This window comes from Dermacentor silvarum, chromosome 10 (assembly GCF_013339745.2).
Source record: "Dermacentor silvarum isolate Dsil-2018 chromosome 10, BIME_Dsil_1.4, whole genome shotgun sequence".
Taxonomy (NCBI): domain Eukaryota; kingdom Metazoa; phylum Arthropoda; class Arachnida; order Ixodida; family Ixodidae; genus Dermacentor; species Dermacentor silvarum.
Window position 1 is genome coordinate 101,631,339 of NC_051163.1, and position 20,595 is coordinate 101,651,933.

A 20,595-nucleotide genomic window follows, 5' to 3' on the forward strand; every position below is an offset into this window, starting at 1 on the left:
ATGCTTGTGAAAAAACAGCTGTTGGCTTGTCATGGACATGCTGATGCTTTGGTATCTTGTGATCTGAACTTCTTACTTACCTATGTTTGACTCTCAAAACCTTTACTGAAGAAGCTGCGAAAAAATTTCCAAAATTTTCTTTTATTTCCCTGAGGGTATGCACATAGCATGCTCATTAAAAAAATATTAAATATATGTGCTGCTCCTTTTACTCAATGAAGACATTGAATAACAACCCTTCTTTTAAGAAAGACAGATTTTTTTGCTCTACATAAAACTCTTCAATAGTATGCTTTCAACATTTGACATCAAAACAAGTGCAAACTGCAAAATGACCTGCATGAGTGCCCAATCCCAGCAGCAGGCGGCAGGATGAGCAGACATATGTGATGTGTTTGCAGCTAAAGCATTGGAAACTGCAGCGGGGATGAGTAGGACTCGTCCCTAGCAATATTGGTGCAAATAAATAGGACGAGCACAGCTCGGGATTGGGGGTCAAAGGGCTAAGCCAAAGGACACTTCATAATGTACACCAACTGCGTGTTTAAAATATAGACAACCTCAAAGCAACTAGGAAAGAGACGTTAGTCACTAAGACAGATCATATGTATGTTCAAGGGGATTGGATTTCATGACCTGAGCATGCAACCTTCCTGGCAAAACTAGGCAGGGCACTTCTCTCTGTTATCGTAAGAAAAATTGTTCGTATAGGGCTACTTCTTCTCTTGTGCCTTACGAGTCCACCCTGCAGTGCACATGTTCTATATCATGCTAATGTCATTGCAATGCATCAGTGACATGAATAATACAGAAGTACCCTTTGGTGTTAATGCTTTACTGATGACCTACCAAAAACAAGACCATGATAGTAACAAAATTATGACATTGAAACAATCACTTGCTATGACTAGTGTTGTTGTTATCATCATCATGTTATCATCTACATCCTGCAGTTCCTACATAAGGGTTAATGTCATGTCCATAATGTCTATCACAGCCATGAAAAGTCCAGGTAATAAAGTTGTTAATTTGGTTTATTTGCTAAAATGAATTGGTTTATTTGCTCGTGCTTATTCTTTGCTTATTCTTGTTTGCACCTGAATAGGTGGCTGATGGCAATCAGAGTTTCAGCAATGTGCTGGAACAGTTGTGCAACATAAGTGAGCACACTTAGTCATAAAAGAAGCATGACTCCTCATTGATGTTTCAGTCAAGTTTTAAAAAATGCATGTTTGTGTATTTATGTGGAAGCTGTTTGTACAGTATGTTGTTTAGATAAGGGAGCAGCTGTTGATGGCTCTCCATGTAGTCAGCGCACCTGTTCATGCTCAATCATTGCATTTAACTTGCATTTCTCAATCCATTTTAATATCATGTTTGGGTATGGTACCTTTGAAAATTTGAATGCAGAATCAGGGATACGGACAACACACAAAAGCATTTCTGCATCATCTGTGAATCTGGGCGCATCACTGCCTGCTTGTACATTCAACTTTTACTATGCTGAACCAGCTTTCCATATTAGCTGCTCTACTCCAGTACGCACCTGCCTGTTTTGTCCAAGAGAAATCAAAAGTATGCATGCAGCAGCCATGCCGGACAGAAATTCTAATTTTTCTTAGAGAAAGGAACAGTGACGCCTCCTATCTCTGCTGCAATGAAATTGGGGCTCTCCATGTTTTAACATAGCCGAGATGGAAGATAAGCCTTCTTTTTGGCATGAGACAAAGTGTCAGTGTAAGGATGTACGGGGATCAATAGCATTTTACTCTGCAGTGTTGCTTACTGCTTAAAATTTTTTATTGGGCCCCTAAACTACTAATAATTTTAAAAATGAACAACTTTTTTGGTCCCTTCACACATGACACCAACAGAGTCATGTATGTGACATTACCACGGTAAATTATTACTGATTTCAAATGCTTAGAGGAAAAGAAACAAGAAAATAGAAAGCAACAGGGCAAGTGGAACGATAATTTTCAGCTGATCTTGACTTAAGAAAAACATTCCGGCCTATGTAACGACAGACAGGGGTACACTCAAGGCCCACACCCATCACAACCTGTATCGCATGCCACGCATAATACACAGCTGCTGACAAATATCATCAAATTCTTTATTTCACAGTGCAATTAACACAATGCTCACACAGCCATCACCTTCCTTTTTCTTGTAAATTGAAGATCACCAAGGTAAAAGCTCACGATTTCTCCTTGTACAAGGAACAGCAGTTTGATCTACCTGCTAGCACACCTTTGCCACACAGCCACTGTTTCTCGTCGTCTCGCTTGCTTGTCGTGTGCAGTCAACTAAGTTCACATCATGTAGTGTGTTTGGTACTATGCATGCTGTGGCGGCAGCAGCATGTATCTGAGAAGTGCAGAGTCCTGATAAGCCGAAGTTGATTGTGTCTTCAAACAAGACAAAAGTGCCTACTTGACTTTCAGTACTGCCACATATGTTCATGCATCTTCTAGAGACATATGTGGCAAGGAGGAAACAGCAACTATGGGAAGGGTGGGGAAGGCGCACTCATCTTCGAGCTCAGATTGGGTTAGGGCCTCTTTAAAGCTTTGCACTGCCATTCGAGTAGATGGCCTAACTACTCTCCGAAGTGCAGGGAGCGAGGACTCGGTGTAGTTAAGCTAGCTCATCGTGGCTTTATGAAAAGTGAACTATGTTTTTGTTTGTTCTTTCTTTCAAAAATGGCAGAATAACTTCTGTGCTAGTGTCTCATTGTAGCATGCACCTGTCCAGTATTCAGGATGTTTTTTGTGTACAGAGGCAGTATAAGTACTTGTAATTCAAAAGTAGTTTATTGCATTGTTGGAACAATAACCACTCGGGACCCTTCTGGCAGTTGAAGAAGCAACTCTAATACAATGTTGCCTTGCTTCGCTTTGACACCTAGCACCACTGTAGGGACAAGGCTTTTTAACACTAAATCAGTTTCAATTTCGGAGTTATTTTTTAAGGCTTGTTTTCGTTTATTCAGAAGGAAAATATTGATTGCTAGCAAAGAAAATGAAAGCCAAGGGGTCCCTTATTGAATCTCATATGCAAGCTGCAGCATCAGTGTGATCGGATCATGTATTTCCAAGTATTTTGCATGTTTTGGTTGTTTTTGTTTGTAGAAAGTTCTCAAAACTCGCTGGTTTCAATCTTTAGTTTGCTTATAAAGCAAACTCTTTTTATAACAAAGCTTATATAAGCGAACTTTTTTTTATAAAGCAAATTCTTTTTTATCAATGAAATGCTAACTATAGTGCATAACAGTTCATGAACACAGTGCCCAGTATGCAATTGCACAACTCAAGGAGAATTTGTTGTAGTTTCATCGTCCGTGTACATTTTATCATATTCGAGATGTCGACTTCTAGGCAAGCGTCTTTCAATATTGACGTATCTTAGGAACTATGTCGCGAAGTGGTCTGGCACAGAGGGCAGCCACAGCACGATTTTGCGGGTATACTTGTATTCTTTCGTTGTCACCGTATATAGTCCCGAGCAGAAGCTGTCCAAATTAACATCACAGGCAGTTGGTGTGGGAACATTATCAACACTGTGGTACCACTCGTCCTTAGTTTCTCTGCCCTTTCTGGCTTGCCAAGGCTCCCACGCTTTAACAAGATTGTCATGTTCATAGTCGCAGAAGTTTAATTTGCAAGTGTATGTTAATATAGCATTCCCCTTAATAGACTCCATTAACCACATGCTTCGAGTATAGTAAGAGCCAGCCAACTTGTCTTAGCTTTATTTAATTATTTATTTATTTATTTATAGACACTTCAATAATATACAAGATCTTTGAAGAGTGGTAAAAATACAGTAATAAGCATTTGCAAGCATAACCAAGCACAATATAGGAAAAAGAACTAGGAAAAAGTACATATCGAAAAGGGTCATGATAAGAAACTGCATATCAAAACACATTAAGGAATGCTGTGTCACGATATGTTCTGCTTATTCCAGTCTATTATTGTTCATGGAAAATAAGAATATCCAGAGCAATTGTTACGCAGTGTGAGCAGGATATTGTTAGGGAGTGCTTACTTGTAGATTAATCTGCTTTAAAAGTATATGTGAGACATCAATGTTATAACAATCATTTAAAAGTTAAAAAAAATGAATTTTAGGCAGTTTGCACGATTTCTACCTTGCACATACAGTAGTCCACTTTGCCTTAGCAGTTCAGTGATTCAAGTGTGACCATCAAAATGGTAAATAAATCTAACAACTTCTTGTTTTTTTAATTTTTTCTAATTTGTTTATATTTGCTTTTGCAAACAATCTGTCTACAGACTGGGTTGCGTGGCAAGCTTCAGACACCTTGCTACCAGCCGAGCATTCCAGCAGCCACTCAGATCCCCAGCACTTGTTGGACATCGATGGTCCGAGGGAAGAGATGCAGGCCATGCAGCCAAGTGCCTCTGTGTTAGATGGACCAAAGGTGAGCGTCCATTTCTCATTATCAGTTTTGTCAGTTCCCACGCCTAAAAATGGATGATGCAGCAGTGGGGAACTCATTGCTGTAGCTAAACTTTCCTTTCCTCATCTCAATTTCTCACATGTGATACATCATAGCACAACGTGGCCATGCGTTTGGGCGTGGAGTGGGATAGCCAAAAATGCAGATCACTACTCGTTGCTAGGCTAGTTGGTTCATACTTATTATGATGTGTTAATTAAGCATAGTTGAATCAGAACAACATTGAGCTCCTGCAAGCGGACAAGGAAGGTGGCTTTATCGTGTTGCCCTACCAGGCGTTCGATGAAAAACCTGTGCAAGCAATCTCCAAGAATTTCATCCCAGCAAAGAGCTACGTCAACGAGGTAAAGGCCAAGGCCATCTCACTGTGTAAAGAACTCCAACTCACCAAATTATCCAAAGCCACTAAGAATGCCTCTTTGTCGGTGTTTATCAAAAACAAAAAATTGTTTTTAGTAATGCTCTTGAGTCCTTATCGTACTTCACTTTGCTCCGCGTGTTAACACTTTAGGGATTTACTTGATTACGCGATGCTGATGTCCCACATGCGTAAATTAAATAAAAAATAAAGGGAACGCCCGTACCACCAAGGTATCGCAGGTGTGAAAGCCAACTGAAAGTAAAATAATGTGCGATCTTTTAACCCAAAGGTATTTTTGAAAGTATAAGCCAATCGTGTGGAAAATAAATTAGGTAAATATCATAAAAATAGGGGCGGGTGCTGGTGTCAACAAGGTTTTCAGCATACGAAGGTGATGTTTAAGTGGTGGCAGGGGAGTATCTGACAATTAAGTCCATTACTTTAGTTTGTTTCACTGATGTTTGATCTCTATTTACATATGAAGGGAAAGAAAATGAAGATTCGATGAATGTCAGGAACAGATTCAAGGTTATGTTGGTGAGAGGACGAGAGGTCGGACAGCACCTGGTAATGCTTGAGAGAGAAAAGAGGGACACGCAACACACCAACTCAAGCAATAAACATGAAACGTGAGAACAGAAATGAGAAATATAGACCAGACAGATGGGATAGAAGAAGAAAAGAAGGACAGGCAAGACGAAGAAAAAATATGAAGCACAGGTAATTTATTTATTCAAGAGACAGGAGATGTTATCTGCTATTGTAGGCATATACAAACAGGGTTTTTAAGCCTCCCTTATATTCTTGATAGCTTTATGTATTCTTCATAGCTGCAAGAAATTGCAGCTAAACCAACCACCCTGACTTGCTTCAGACTAGACCGTTGAACAGACTGTAAGCCAGTGGAAGAGACCTCCGCATTCAGCCAACTGCACCTAGAAGTAGTTGTAGCAAGAACTTCAATCACACTGTGGACACATTATGGCAACACATGGTGCTCCCATTGGTAGATCTTCAACCAGCCGCAAGCCGGAACCACTTCCATCCATGTACCGTAATGCTGCAGTGGCGCTGCATGTGCAGCACCAAACAGTCTAGAGTCTCACACAAACTTAGATAACTCGGCGATCTGTTGTTTTGGACAGTTTGGCTTTGGAATGGAATGGTAGGCAAGCAGGGACCGACTGATCACTTGCTGATAAGGCGCCATGTTTGGATGGTGCTCTAGAGTCTACCTGAAGTATGTTGTTATTATCCCCTATGATGGTATTCTGCCAGAAGATGTACATACTAGGAAGTGAAGTGATTGGATGTGCATTCTTCTCTTCTTTGTGTGCAACAAACTGATTTCAATTTCACCATGCAGCATGCCGCTTGAACCAACATGGTATCTCACAATCAGTCATCACAGTGCCAGTGGCACATGGTAGTTCAAATGCCTTTCGTTGGCACTGGCATTGCGCAGGCGCGATGTCCAAACGAAATGTTTATTTTGGCACGCCGGGACCTGTGAAGGCTGACAATTGTTCCCTGACTTGCCACACACTCAGTAGAAGATACAGTAAAACCTCGATAATTCGAACTCGGTTAATTCAAAATTTCGGTTAATTCGAAGAATTTGAGCGGTCCCGTTATTCTCAATGCAAATTCTACCAGATAATTTGAATGGCCCGCGCGGCTCTATTCAGATAATTCGAAGTTTCCGGCTAGTAGCAACGTGCGGCGGTTAGGTTAGGGCGCTCCGTACAGTCGCCAACCGATTTTCCAAGCTCGTGGGGACTGAAAATCAATGGGAACCCTGATGGTGCATTTTTGAAGTCCGGAATATCCAGCAAGTCCAAATTTTTGGAGTCAAGCACCACCACGCCCACTTTCACGGCAGTTATCGATTCCGTGAACATCGTCCGCAACTTTGTTGAGTGCAGTGCGGGTGATATTTGTATGCTACGTTTTCTGAGCCAGCTGGAGAGCATGGCACTAGGGGCGGCGAACCAGCTCGCCAAGTAATCCCTCATCGGTGATTACTTTGAGTAATTTTTCTCGGACATGGAAAATAAAGGTGATTTCTTTTTGCGGCAAGTTCTTGCTTGTTTTCTTTTTTTTATTATTCATTTCGGTTAATTCGAAAATCCGCTTAATTCGAAGAATTTTCGCGGTCCGGCGACCTTCGAATTACCGAGGTTTTACTGTACATACAAACAAACACAGATAACACCCGAAAAGTGTGTGAGATACCCTACAAATGCTAATGCATAAAAATCAAGGAGCCCAAAAACAAGGAAGCATCAAACGCCCTTGCTGAGCACGTCAATCACTATGGTCACTGTATCAACTGGGATTAGGCTTTTAATATTGCTAGGGAACATAAACCGGTGACCCAGCTTTCGCTGGATTCTTTACTGATTCAAGCGATGGTCGACACAATCAAATGGACAGATATTCCATCTGTCCATGGACATGCTATGATGTTCTGTGGTTATTCCCCGCTCACAACATCATACCTTAAAAAGGATAAATAGCTCTTGTCTCTTTTAGTGTGACCAAGGAACTCACATGGGCTTGAAAACATCTTTGTTTTTTCAGTTTGAGTCGGACTTGCTTCTGAAATCCGGCCACGTGGCAATGGTGCTATGGGTGCAGACTCTGGTGTGAGCTTGCGTCTTCTGCAAATCAGGCAGCCTCTCAGGGCTGACTTCACAGCTTGGTGTCCTTTTAGCAGTCAGAAGCGATTGCGTAGCTTGGTCAGTGTCTGTTCGATGCTTGAGTGAAGCATCCCTTCGTAGGCTTAACGAATCAGCAGCTGCGTGACAATGTCGCGACCAGGAAGTACTACAGGGTGGCAGATTCACTGAAGGCCTGTCATAAGCTGGAGACGTCCTCCAATGTGGATAAACAACAACGGTGATTAGACCCAGACCTGGAAGCCTGACTCGTTTGTTGTCTGGCAGCAACCGCGAGAACAGCGCCCATGGCCACTGCTCATGCTTGGCGCACCTTCTTTTTTGTTTGCAACAGAACTCTAAAGTGTGAACACAGAGCAGTTCTTCAGGGCTCTCAGAACACAGCTAGCCAAACAACTGGTTGCCTTGCTGACCAGCTTATGGTACAGCAAAAGGAACTGCTGGCTTTGCATTTGCAGACAACAAAAAGCTCTTCCAGGTTTATGTCATTGCTTTGGCAAACCCATGGAAGCACATGAAAAATGGGAGCAAAAGTTGTGTGTCTGCATCAAAGTACGGTTGTACTGTTGCCAGAGGAATGTCTGTGACAAGGAGTGCTCTCTTGTGGCAACACATGATGCGGCCCTTGAAGGCACTAAGCTAGACATGCACAATGGTGACATGGATGGCAAGCTAACCAGCCAGCACAGTGAATGATGGTAGATGACAATCATGATTGCCAGGATTGTTCAGATACAGGAGTGAAATTTGCAGATCATGAAAAATAACTCCCAAGCATTCTATATGACAGTGTAATTGTTTAATGATGAGGGTACTAACAGTATTCTTAAGCCTAGAGGATGGCATTGAGGATGGCTCTGGATTAAATTTGAGCACCTATGGTTCGCATGTGGATACATATGTGTCTAAAAGAATTTTTGTTTCCATTCCAGCAACCCTGGAATGTGGCTACCCAATATTGCGTTATATTATAGAACCTTGTGCTCCTTGTAGAACCCACGTCCTGGCAATGGATGTCCATAGCATATTCACTGGACGTCATTGCAGTCTTTGCTCAATGACAGCTATGATGTTCTGTGGATATCCCGTGGACACCACTGCCAGGGCATGGATATCCTAGCAATGTGTTGGATACGTCCTGCAGACGTCCCTTACACAATTGTTTGGTCGTACTTCCTGTTTCCTGCGGACATCCTTTGCGTGTCCACGAGCGACATCATGGAGGCATGCTGCGTACATTTCACATACATATGCCAGGCCCTTTTGCAGTGTTACCAGCCGTGGTTTCTCAGTGGCTATGGTGTTGTGCTGCTAAGCACGAGGTCGCGGGATCAAATCCCGGCCACGGCGACCGCATTTCTATGGGGGCTAAATGCAAAAACATCCATGTACTTAGATTTAGGTGCACGTTAAAGAACCCCATGTGGTCAAAATTAATCCAGAGTCCCTGCTATGGCATACCTCATAATCAGATCGTGTTTTTGGCACGTAATACCCATAATTCTTTTTTTTTGCAGTGTTTGCTATAATGTCTATTACGTTCACAGCACACACTCTGTGGCAGATGCAATGAGCAGAGCATCCACGCATCACGAACAGATACATTCTGTGCACATGTTACGTATGCATGCATGCATGTGGAAGTGCAGTATACTTCTCATTCTTCTAGGCCTTCAACCAAGCGCAGGTGGCTTCTTGAACCAACTGTAGTGTTCAGAGTCAACTGTGTCAGAAAATTCTCAAAGTATGATGTACACATGAGCTGCATAGATGATAGCTTCAGATTTTAATTTGAACACGTGAGAAAATGTAATTCATTTACGAGGAAACTCAAAGACAAAGCCTCAGTGAGAGGGCAAATATTCACGTATATGTCAGAAAAGGTCCATGTGGGATAACCTTGGGACATTCATGATACGATATCCGAAACAGGGCCATGTGCAATATCCTTGGAGCATCTGTGGTAGGATATCCAAACTGGACTTCTGAGGGATGTCCTATTTGTCTCCAAATCAGTGCACGGACACTGGGACATGATTCGGATTTCTTACAGAAGTGTTTTCACTGAGTGGGAAGCGATCCATAGTAAGCAGTGTGAAAACAGACGAGGACAACTAAGAGAAAAACATGTGAAACGCAGCAGCGTTTTACACGTTTTTCCAAAATTAGAAATAGCGGCTTGTGCCTGAACTCAACATTGCTCTCGATAATGATTTCCGTGCTACGCGTGAAAGTATGTTGAGAGTGATGCCGCTAGTATGTTCTGTGACCTTTGCCCCCCTTTGCAGCCTGCAGCCAGTAGGAGTCACCGCAGCACGGTATTCAGCCTCTCGGTGCGTCCTTTTCGGTGCCACTACTGTCCGGTGGGCTTCACCAGCGAGTGCGATCTTGCTCGGCACGAACGCACGCACACAGGAGAGCGACCCTTCCGTTGCATATACTGCTCAGTGTCATTTTCACGCAAAGACCACCTGGGTGTGCACATGCGCAGCCATACGGGTGAGCGGCCCCACAGGTGCGGCCACTGCACCAAGGCTTTCACCAGGACAGACCACCTTCGGCGACACGTCCAGATGCACCACCCTTGACACGCTGCCTTCCTCCACTCATAGGGGCAGTGTAATTTGCCTGCACAGTGACCCAAAGTGGAGCACCAAGGTTCTCTGCGGAAGTTCTTGTGTGTGATGTATGCAGGCTCATTGTATGTGATGACGCAATGCAGGTCTCGTGCCTAATATATCTCAAGCATCGAAAGTGAGCTTGCTAGACATCTTGCTATGCTCAGTTGGCCAACCGTACTCTTCTAGTGGGCCAAACCAATGAAATCACTGTCCAGCGGTAGTTGTGTATGCAGTAACATTGTGCCGTCCTTTGTACATAATACATTGACTGGTGTTTTTATTCCAACTTTAATATCTAAATTTACTCTTAGTTCCTAATTTCTGCAAGTGCAGTCTGCAGAAAGTGAACTGTCTTGATCTCACTGTTTCGAACCAGCAAACAGGGTGCAAGCCAGTGCAAGATCTCTGCATTAAGCTGTCTGTACGTAGAAGTAGCTGAAGCAAGAACTTCGGTCACATTGTGGATACGATACGGCAACACGTGGCTCTGTCGTTGGTCTATCTATAACAGCAAACAAGCCAAAATCACGTCCATGCACGTGCTGCAACACTGCAGCTGTGGTGCCACATATGCTGCACTGAACAGTCCAAGATCTTGTGCAAACAGAACTCAATGTGTTGCTTCAGATTATTTGGTGCTGCAGTGATGGGAAAACAGAAGCCTACTACTGATCACTTGCTATGAAGCGCTGTGATAGGACGGTACTCTAGAGCCTACCTGAAGTCTATTCGTACTGTCTTTATCACTGCTACGATGGTGCTCTACCAGATGATCTGATGACCAGAAGAATGCCTTTCACGCTAATGCTTTATAGTAGCAAGCTGCGCACGCCATGGATGTGTGCCGCACTTCAATGAACATCTCACCAACTTGGGTCACTGTGTATGTGCCACTCGGCGCGCGATAAGCGAGGGAACAATTCTCAGCGTTCACAAACACCGGCGCGCCACACTTCTCATCTCAGGGGCCACGTGCACTTCTCGCAGCACTAGATGACGGAACGTGTCTAGAAGTGTGAGAGAGGAGCCCGATTGCCACATGATGCATTTCTTACCATGCGTGCTATGCATTGAGGAGGCCATGTACAGGCTTTGCGGCGGTGGTGCTAGATGATGCCAAGTGTTCTAGGGAAGTGTGAAAGGGAGAGTCCCGCTGCAGATCATGCCTTATACGTAACTCGTTTCGATGGTGACAATGAGTTGTGTCACTATATTGATTCAGTGCTAACGCACTACTGTGGACAGTCATCGTGAGATGGGTTCTGCCGAAATTTTTTTAGCATATAGTCAAGCTGAGCTTCTGCAGCCATCAAAAACTGTCAGGAACTAGGCACACTAAACTTCTGTTGTTCTTTTTTTGTATTTACATTCAATTAAATAAAACATTTTTTTTTGTGTGTGTTCGCATGAGTGAGTTCAGTGTTGGATTTTAGGCTAACAATGCAGTTTGTCCTGAGCATTTAGCTTGTCCTGACAATGAATATATGTGTGATATGTGCACATATGTAAAACGCAATTAAATGCCTGCTGTTTAAGTGCGTCTTACACATGGGTCGTGTATTTATCTGCTAGGCAGCACATAGTATTAGATAATGTTGCGTGTTGCATAACGGGTAAATACGTGACATGTGTTATGATCGACAGCGTGACGATGACCGCATGAGGACTATATGGGATGGCGAGTCTGAAACGATCAGCTTGCATAACGACGAAAGCTTAACAATGACAGCATCATGACATGTGAACAATGGGATGATGATTCTGAAACGATGACGATGGTATAACAGCAACGGCATGTGGACAATGGGATGGCAACGACACAGTGATGACAATTAATGCATGGGATGACAATTATGAAATAATGACTGGTTATATGGTATCAGTCAAAAAACGTCACTGGGTCCAACTGGTCATACCAGTTGTTAGCAATGGGACCCAAATGAAATAAACTGGAAGCAAATCGGAACATTACACTTCAATCTGATAGTCATGTACTCATATTGGACAGTTCCAAATGGTCATGCCAATTGATTCACGATTTTCCATTTGCTCTCCCAATTGGAATGCTTATTTTCCCATTTGATTGTGCACATTACACTTGGGGACCCAGTACAGCGCCTTTACAAGTGGAATGCTTGGTAGTTGCACTGGTTGCGCAATTCCATTTGGAGTACCAACCATTTGGGATATGTAACGGACGATGACGGCATATCCGTCATCATATCGCATGACGACGACTGCACCATGACGACGCAATGACGATTATGGCGATCGAGCCCGATCCGGATCGAACGTGCGACGTGTGACACCCGCACAAGGCTAGACAGACTCGAAGTGCTTGATTTGGGCAAAGAATGCCAATCGCATTAAAATGTGAAATCGAAATTCACGGGTGCTGTAAAGCCGCAGCGGCACGCGCATCGCGGGCTCCAAACATCAACAAACGAAAAAATGCAACCACGCTAAAAAACGCGAAGATGGCGGCCGTGTCCAATCGTTGTCGTTGAGTGTTTGTGATATTCGTGTGCGGTGCTGTCGGCCTACCGTTTACAAAAATATTGCATCTGTGTGCGTGACAAATTCTACTCGCCTGAGGCTATTGGTGTTAAAGGGTTCTCACTGCGAAATGGTTGGCTCCAAATGAATGCTAACGTTGTCGTCCGACAAGTGTCTGCTTGGTCCTCGGATCACCGACAAAGTGTATTCCTTCGGGAATTCCCCAAGTGTTGTGCTGGTCCGACCAACCTGTGTTCGTTATTACCACACCGTGTTTCTTGCTTCGTTGTGTTTGTTATACCATGTCTCTGAAGACCAGTGAAGCCGGCGCGTATCTCGTCCGAGTGTTACCTGCAACGCGTCATCTCGGATTCGGCGGAACGCAAGTACCGGTGTTTTGCTTTTGTGATGGCTCTGCCGTGGCATTGGTAATAATGCGTCAAGAGCCGATCGCTCGTGCCCTGGAGGTTCTCTTTCTCTGCTGGGTTTAAGTGCAAGCCTTGTCGCAAGCAGCGTGTGCGTATTTGACTGCGTTGGCGCTGTACCACGCAGTTCATGAGTTTTGACGCCGCCCCGCCGGCACCAAGAAGCTGCTGAAAGCCTGCGCCGAAGCAGTGGAGCATTAATTCCCTTTAACCTTGTTGAATATTTGAGAACAAACGAGTTTATAACCTGTTCCCCTTTTTTCCTACCTCAGTTCCTCGGGAGTCTTGGAAGCTTGTATGCGAGTGATTCGAGTGTCGATCGTGCGATGCTAGTTGTAACATTATTTGCGCCGCATGTTTGGCCAACTGAAAATTTACGTTAGATGGGAGCGTAAAGTCTATAACCGCGTGTTCCAATAGTATTTTTGTGTTCGCACTGCAAATGGTCGCTGGCTTGTGTCACATCTCACTGTGATGTTTCAGTTCTAATCTAAAGCACCTAAAAAAAAAAAAAAATCTTTATTTAGCAATATATGTTGCGGTTACGCAAACGTTTCCTCCGGCTGTAGCGTGTGTCTTGTCAAGTTTTGGATTAACCTTCCACACTTGATAAACATTAAAAATGTGTAAGCATCTGTCCTGTCAAGTTTCATGAAATATAATGTACTTGTAAAGCGTTACAGAAGCCTGAATTTTTCACACGTTTTGAACTACAGCCACCATTGTGGGCTTAATGTTTATGGCAGGTTCAAAGGTGTTGTGCCTTATGGCTGTTAAGAGATAATTTTCACACTATTTTAGCATTGCATAGTCCTTGGTACTGCCTCAGTACCGATGGGATCCCATGGAGTATCATTGCTGACTTATAAGTATCACTTTTATCAGCTTACAGGCCTGCACTCAAGTTTCACATAAGTTGGCATAACTTGGCATTCTTTTTGGAACTCCTGTTTCTGTTGTGTAGTTCAGTTGTAAAGCCCTAAAGTTAAACAGCATTTAGTGCAGTATTTACAAAAAATAAAATAAAATTTGTCCTCTTGCACCACCGTGCATGCTGAAGTATTCACTTTTACAAACTGATTGATTTTTGCCTTGTTTCCCAATCCCTGATAAGCCATGTGCCCTTGCCAGAGGGCTCTGTTATTGAAGCAACTTTGCTTGAAGCTTGTGTGGGATGCTAGGTAAACAGAGTTTTTGTCTTCTTACGGGTGGGGGGAGTTGCACATGCTAAAGCATTATTTTTCATAGTTCTGGGGGCTCACTGAATGTATTTGCGGAGTTAGACAAGAATAATAGACAACAGAAAAAGAAGAGAAAACTTTGCTGAAGACTGGTGATCTGGCTAGAAAGGAGCCAGCAAATGTCTACTTAAAATGCTACCTAGTATCAAGGTTGCAGCTGCCGACATTTCCATAAATCTATAATATGTGTAGTGCTGAAAGCACCGTCTTGAAATAAAACCGCTATTGTGAAGGGTGTAGAAAAGTGTCAGTGCTGGACTAGCCCAAAATCACTATATTGTCATGTTGTAGTGACGGTGAAGAATACAGTGCCTAAAACTGGGAATCGTGAAAGTAACTCTTTATTGGCCGAAACTGTGCCGAAAAAACAAGTAACAAGCACAGTGATAGGGGTGAGCACAGTAGACGATCGCCGAAAATCTCGACGGGTCAAGTGCGTCGGCTTTTATACATGTCTTGTCGAAGGTTCCAGCGTAATTGCTGGTCCCCGCGTGCCTTCCAGAAAATACGACACAATTTGCATCGCGCATACAATCAGATTACACAAGGCTTGGTGACAACAAACAATGGATAGGACTATCAATAACACTGGAGAAACTTTCAATACATGCAGGCATGTTTTGCGCCGAGCGGTTACGTTTAACATTTCGTAGCCGGGGGGGGGGGGGGGTGAAAAGTGGTCACCGGAGAAAAATAAACAAGTACATGTGTCAATGTCATAAATGGAAGAAAGATGAAGTAATATAAAGTGTGTAGGTTATAGAAGGCGCAAGTAAAGAATAGAAACCGACAGCATGTGTATGAGAGGCTATGGTAAACATGTGCTGCAAATGAGGGCATGGCAGTATACATGGGTTAAACGTGACATCACTTCTCGTCTTCTAGTGAGGTGAAGTGTTCACGACACTACAGGGAAGAGAGTTCTTCAGTATTCTGTCTAATATGCACTGTGGACTTTTTTTGTATGTACACAGACTTGACAGCCAGTGGGCACAGAATAAAAATAACATATCTGACAGTTAGGGCGTTGCAATTGGTCGATTAACTTTCCAATTAAAGCTTTAATTGTGAAACTTTTTTGATTGCGATTAATCGGTCAAGCTCACATGATCGAAATCGGGCAAGCACTGGCATTGACGCCTGCGCTTCTCTTGCTCAACAGCAAGGAAAGGAATGATTAACGATTGTACCCGCCGAGTTGGCTTAGTGGCTATGGTGTTCTTGGTGCTAAGCACGAGGTCGCAGGCTGAATTCCCGACCGTGATGGCTGCATTTTGATGGGGCTGAGATGGAAAAATGTTTGTGTATTGGGGTGCATTGGGTGCTCGTTAAAGAATCCTAGGTGTTTGACAGTAATACGGAGTGTGCAACTATGGCTTGCCTCATAATCAGATTATGGTTTTGTCACTTAGAACCTCAGAGTAACATCTTACTTTCCTTCGATTCGTTCCTTGCCTTCAAATAGCACATTTTTTTTTCTTTCCTCAAGGTGTATGTATTGTGGTAAATCACTGGCGTTGATTTTTTTTTTCCGCTTATGTACGTAAATCAGATGGTTCAGGTTAAAACTTTTAAGCGACGCCCAGTCCTACTGACAGTACTTACCAGGGTTAAGGACACAGCACTTAAAAGGAGTGTTGACATTATATTTTCAACTCATTTATTTTTTACATTAAATCGAAGCCCCTCTAAACCCCAGAAAATAAATACTGCAAGCATCAGAGTGCCTAAATAATTCGGCATAATAGCTCTTCTACAGCCAGTTTCAGATTAGTTTCCCAGGAGTTTGCTGTGTCGCAACCCCAAAACACAGATGGTGGTCACGTGGGGCAGGACATTTTGACACTCACTTCTGCTCACTGAATTACCTCTCATATTGATACTTGTTGGGAGACCAGATGTAGCAGCTTAGCAGATGACCGAGCGAGTGCCAGAATGTCGTAATGTCCTGTGTCGACATGACCACCTTCTACACCATGACGTCATGACACAGTAGAAACGAAAGCGAAACTGGCTGTAGAAAGGCTTTATAATGAATTATGTACGGTGTTCTGAGGCTTCCGATTATTTTCTCTAGGGTTTAGAAGGCCCCACCATTATTTAACGCGAAACATGAAGAGTAAAAAAGATATATGTCAGTTTATGTGGTCTTTTTGTGAGCGTTCACGCATGCTGACATGAATTGCTTTGTGCCATCTACCCATTACCTGTCATTTCAGCACTGTGCCTTTCGTGCAGTTACTTCACCAGAGAATGGGTAAGAGGAGCTGTACTACACAGAAATTGTCATTTGGTATGCCATTCTGGTAAGCCAGGCTAAATACAGCAGCCATTAAATAGAATATTGTAAGAGACTGGACTGACAGAAAGAAATAGATGAAGCGCTTCCTTCTGTCCTTCCTGTCGGTTGCGCTGTCCATCGATTTAAGTTCATCATGTACCAGCCAGCCCAAGTTAGCATTTCATTGTAGCACCCATTGCGAAAGTAGCAGTAGCAGCTGCCTTTATGGCAGGTTACTTACAACCTGCATCTGTGGCCGAGGAATGTGTCTTGCCACATTCCTTGGTGGGTCACTCAGAGAGGCAAGGTACGCTTCATGCAACCAGTAGGGTTCTTCAACTTTTGAAAACCGCGTCAGCATTACACAAATCTGTGCATATCAGCGATGCGGTGTCATACGTTGAACATAAAAAGTGAGGAGTTGGAAATGGGCCTGCTGTGATGAAGAGATGCCCACAGATGCAAATGTTGCCTAGAGTCATTACGTTCTTTCTATTAATCCATAAGCCAAGGGCTGCATTTTCGTGTACCTGTACAGATATGCCATTACTATCAGCAGACTGCATTTCTATGTTTGACATGATTTTCTTTTACTCTTGTTTCTCGATCGGCATCACAATTCTTTACTAATGGCCATTTTGGCACCATTTATAAGTTCAGTAACATTGTCAACAGCTACATTGCCTGACATCAATGTCTGTAGTAATGGCGCCATTGTATCTTGAGAATTTCAGGATATGACATCCATGCAATCTATGTATATGATGCCACTCTTGCACTGATATTTTGATACAGTTACTATTTGGGGGGGGGGGGGCTTCCCATTCCTAATACACTCTTCTGTGTGAAAAAATTTTATATAGATCTTTTAAATCATTCATCCAAGGAAGACGGGAAAAGCAGCTATGTTGGTTAGAAGCTGCTAGGGGACAATCCTAAGTTTGTGAAATGTGTCGCATGTCTTGCTTGTGCTCCAAAATATAAGTGCATTATAAATATGCCCATTTACAATGTTTGATTTCACAGCAGAGCCCAACTTAAAAGCCTCCATCATGATGCTCTTGCCATAACTAATGTGAAGGCACATCCAAGGTTGCATTGCCAACACATGTTTATTTAGCATTGCATTTCATATGGTTTCATTTGTGGGGTCTAGGGGTTCTTGGACTTAGTCCTGGATTTTAAGAAAACCGCTGAGACCACGCCAAGAATCTGGATGAGGTTGAATAGTCTGCTGGCTGAGCTAGGCCAGCTCTGACAGCTGAGCATTTGGTGCTCGCGTGGTTCTGAGCTCGGACTGTCCTGCACCATGTGCAGTAGTTTCTACAGCAATTGTTGAAAGGTGCCCCACACATTTTACCAACCATCCCACCTACATATATGTCCAGCTGAATTTCTTTGCTTTAAATCAGGAAAGCTTCGTACTTACTTTCGGCATGCTGGCGCGTAGTTCTTTTGCATTTATATAGATCGAAGGATTGTTTCCAATACCTGAATGGGAGAGATGCACACAGTTATGGTGCCAGAAAAGCTTGTTGCGAGGGTGTCTCAGTGTTCTGTACAAGTTTTTAAGAGATGCTGCAGTCTTTTCTGTAGTTAATGAATATAATTTTCAACAAAAATTACAGATCCTCTTTACACAGGCATGGAATAATGATGCAGTTTTAATTCCTAACTAAACAGTTGAAGCATGAGGTACAGTGCAAATTCCAATGGATGTTTCCTGCAAGCCCCAAAAATTCAGTGGAATCACCTTGCAGCCTAAAGGAGCCCTGAACCACTTTTTATCGAAGTCGAGAAATGCATTCGAAGTTAAAATAGACTATTTCAGAAACACTTTGCTGCGAAAAAGTACTTCAATATGTTCAACAGAAGCTGAGTTATTGGCAATCGAAAGTCCCCCTCACGGTGCTCCCGCTCCGTCTTCAATGCCTTGCACTGCGAAGGCTACGCTGGAACGGGGCGTGCCCACAACTGTCCACCTACCGAACTTCACCATGGAGCGCTGCTCAAATTTGATTTTGGATATTCACACAGACGGCATTATTTCAAATTTTGGTGCCTATGACATGCCAAAGGCAGTTGCCGCTGGACTTGTTGGACTTGTTGCGGAGCGAGTGGACTTGTTGTGGCACCCCACAGTGGCCACGGTATCTATGCTACATAGCAGACCGCAGCTACATACAACTGCAGCTGCATGCACGACAGGACCTGATTTCCCACTCGCTCTCAAATTCTCCTGTCTGGCTGTGCTATGGGGTGTGGACCGGCTTTGTCCTGCACCAGCTTGACCGACCTATAGTGGCCACATACAACTTGCGCATTTTGAAGCACTGTCAAATAGCTCAATTCGAAGTGAAGTCTGCCCAGACGTCTAACCAGGGGAGCGGCCAGGAGTGAGCACGTGCTGGCAAATGTGTGTGTGGTCTGACTTTATGTTTCGTGTGGTTCGAGGCTAGTTGAGCGTTCAAAACTAATTCAAATTAGTGAGACCCGACGGCTAAGACACCAACAAGAAGGGTCACCAAAGTTTAATTCCTTCGCAGGCGGCCACGGCCAAGCTTGAGCATACGATAGTCAGCTTCTTCTGGATGTAATTCTTATTGAAATGTGAAAGCAGACTTTCGCTTACTTCAGCCTGTTTATTAAACTGCGTCAATAAGTATACATGGTAACAGTAGGAAGAAGTGCACTGATTCAAGCACCATTCTTGATTGATGTCAGCTGTTTGGCCAATAGCAGCTGTGTATGGGAATATGCTATATGACGAAATTATAGCACGCAAAAAGAGTGAGGAGAAGGCTTCTATTGAAAAGAGAGTACTTGAGAAAAGTGGGGTGACTTTGTGCTTTGCTTGTGAGCTTCATGCGTCTTGCACGACTGCAAAATTTGTCAGAAATGTTCACAGCAGCGTATGATATCCGTGGACTGTTTTTTTTTTTCATCAAGCCCGAGGGGTGGTTCAGGGCCCCTTTAAAGGGACAGCAAGAAAGAATGTTATGCTGTATTGATAAATCAGTTTTTTAGAATAACAGAAACATTTTTACTATGATCACCTGTCTTGGTAACCTGGAAAAGATGCAAAAGCGGAAAACGGGCTTGGAGTTCCCACTGTGGCTTCTTGTGATGGCAACATTTGGGCGTCACCTGCTCAGGAGTAAATTTATTGATGATCAATATTTCAATCTAAAGGAGCCAAGAGACCTAACACAATGAGTTTTAGGCAGTTTTTGCGAATAAAAGCAGTCCTACGCATGTCTGAATACATTGCAAAAAATGACGGGCATTATACTTTACTGATGTTGTTTGGACACAATATTAAAAAAGTGCGAATTTGTCCTTTATATCAGGGCAAATAACCAACGTTCTTCCATCCAAAAATTGGCCACATATCTGCTTGCTTCGCTGCAAATGACGTCGAAAGATGATAGTCTTCCGCCGCCCCTGATGCGTAACGCCCTCTCATCTCCCACCTCTCACGCCTTCCCCGCCCCTCTCACTCCTCCTATGATGGATGCCATGGAGGTTTTGCTGAATTCAATTCAAATTTCCCGCATTCGCCCTGCTCTTGCGCCATCTGTTGGGACCTTTTATTATTGTTGGCTTAAAGCCGGCTACAGAGCCGCGGCTTCAGTTGGCTTGTTTTTAACACATAGCGTCTCTTCGGCATCATTTCTAACACATTCGACACCATTTGTAATGCATTGATTTTTCATTTACTAACGTAAAAACCAGTCCAATGTGTATTCTTAATTAAATGAACGCTACGAATCATGTTTATGTACATATATTTAGCCTCAAACAGGCCTGAGGTTTAATTTGCGCTGTATAAAGTTGACGTGTATGACCCCGTGACACCAGTGCTAGTAGCTTGGTTGGTTTTGGCCGGGCAGTTGAATCAAGTGACAGACAGACAAAGTTTTTTGCGTGCAGGTAGCCCAAGAAAAACTATCATCTTTAATAAATGCAGATCAAGCCTTGTAACAAATACTAAACCAAA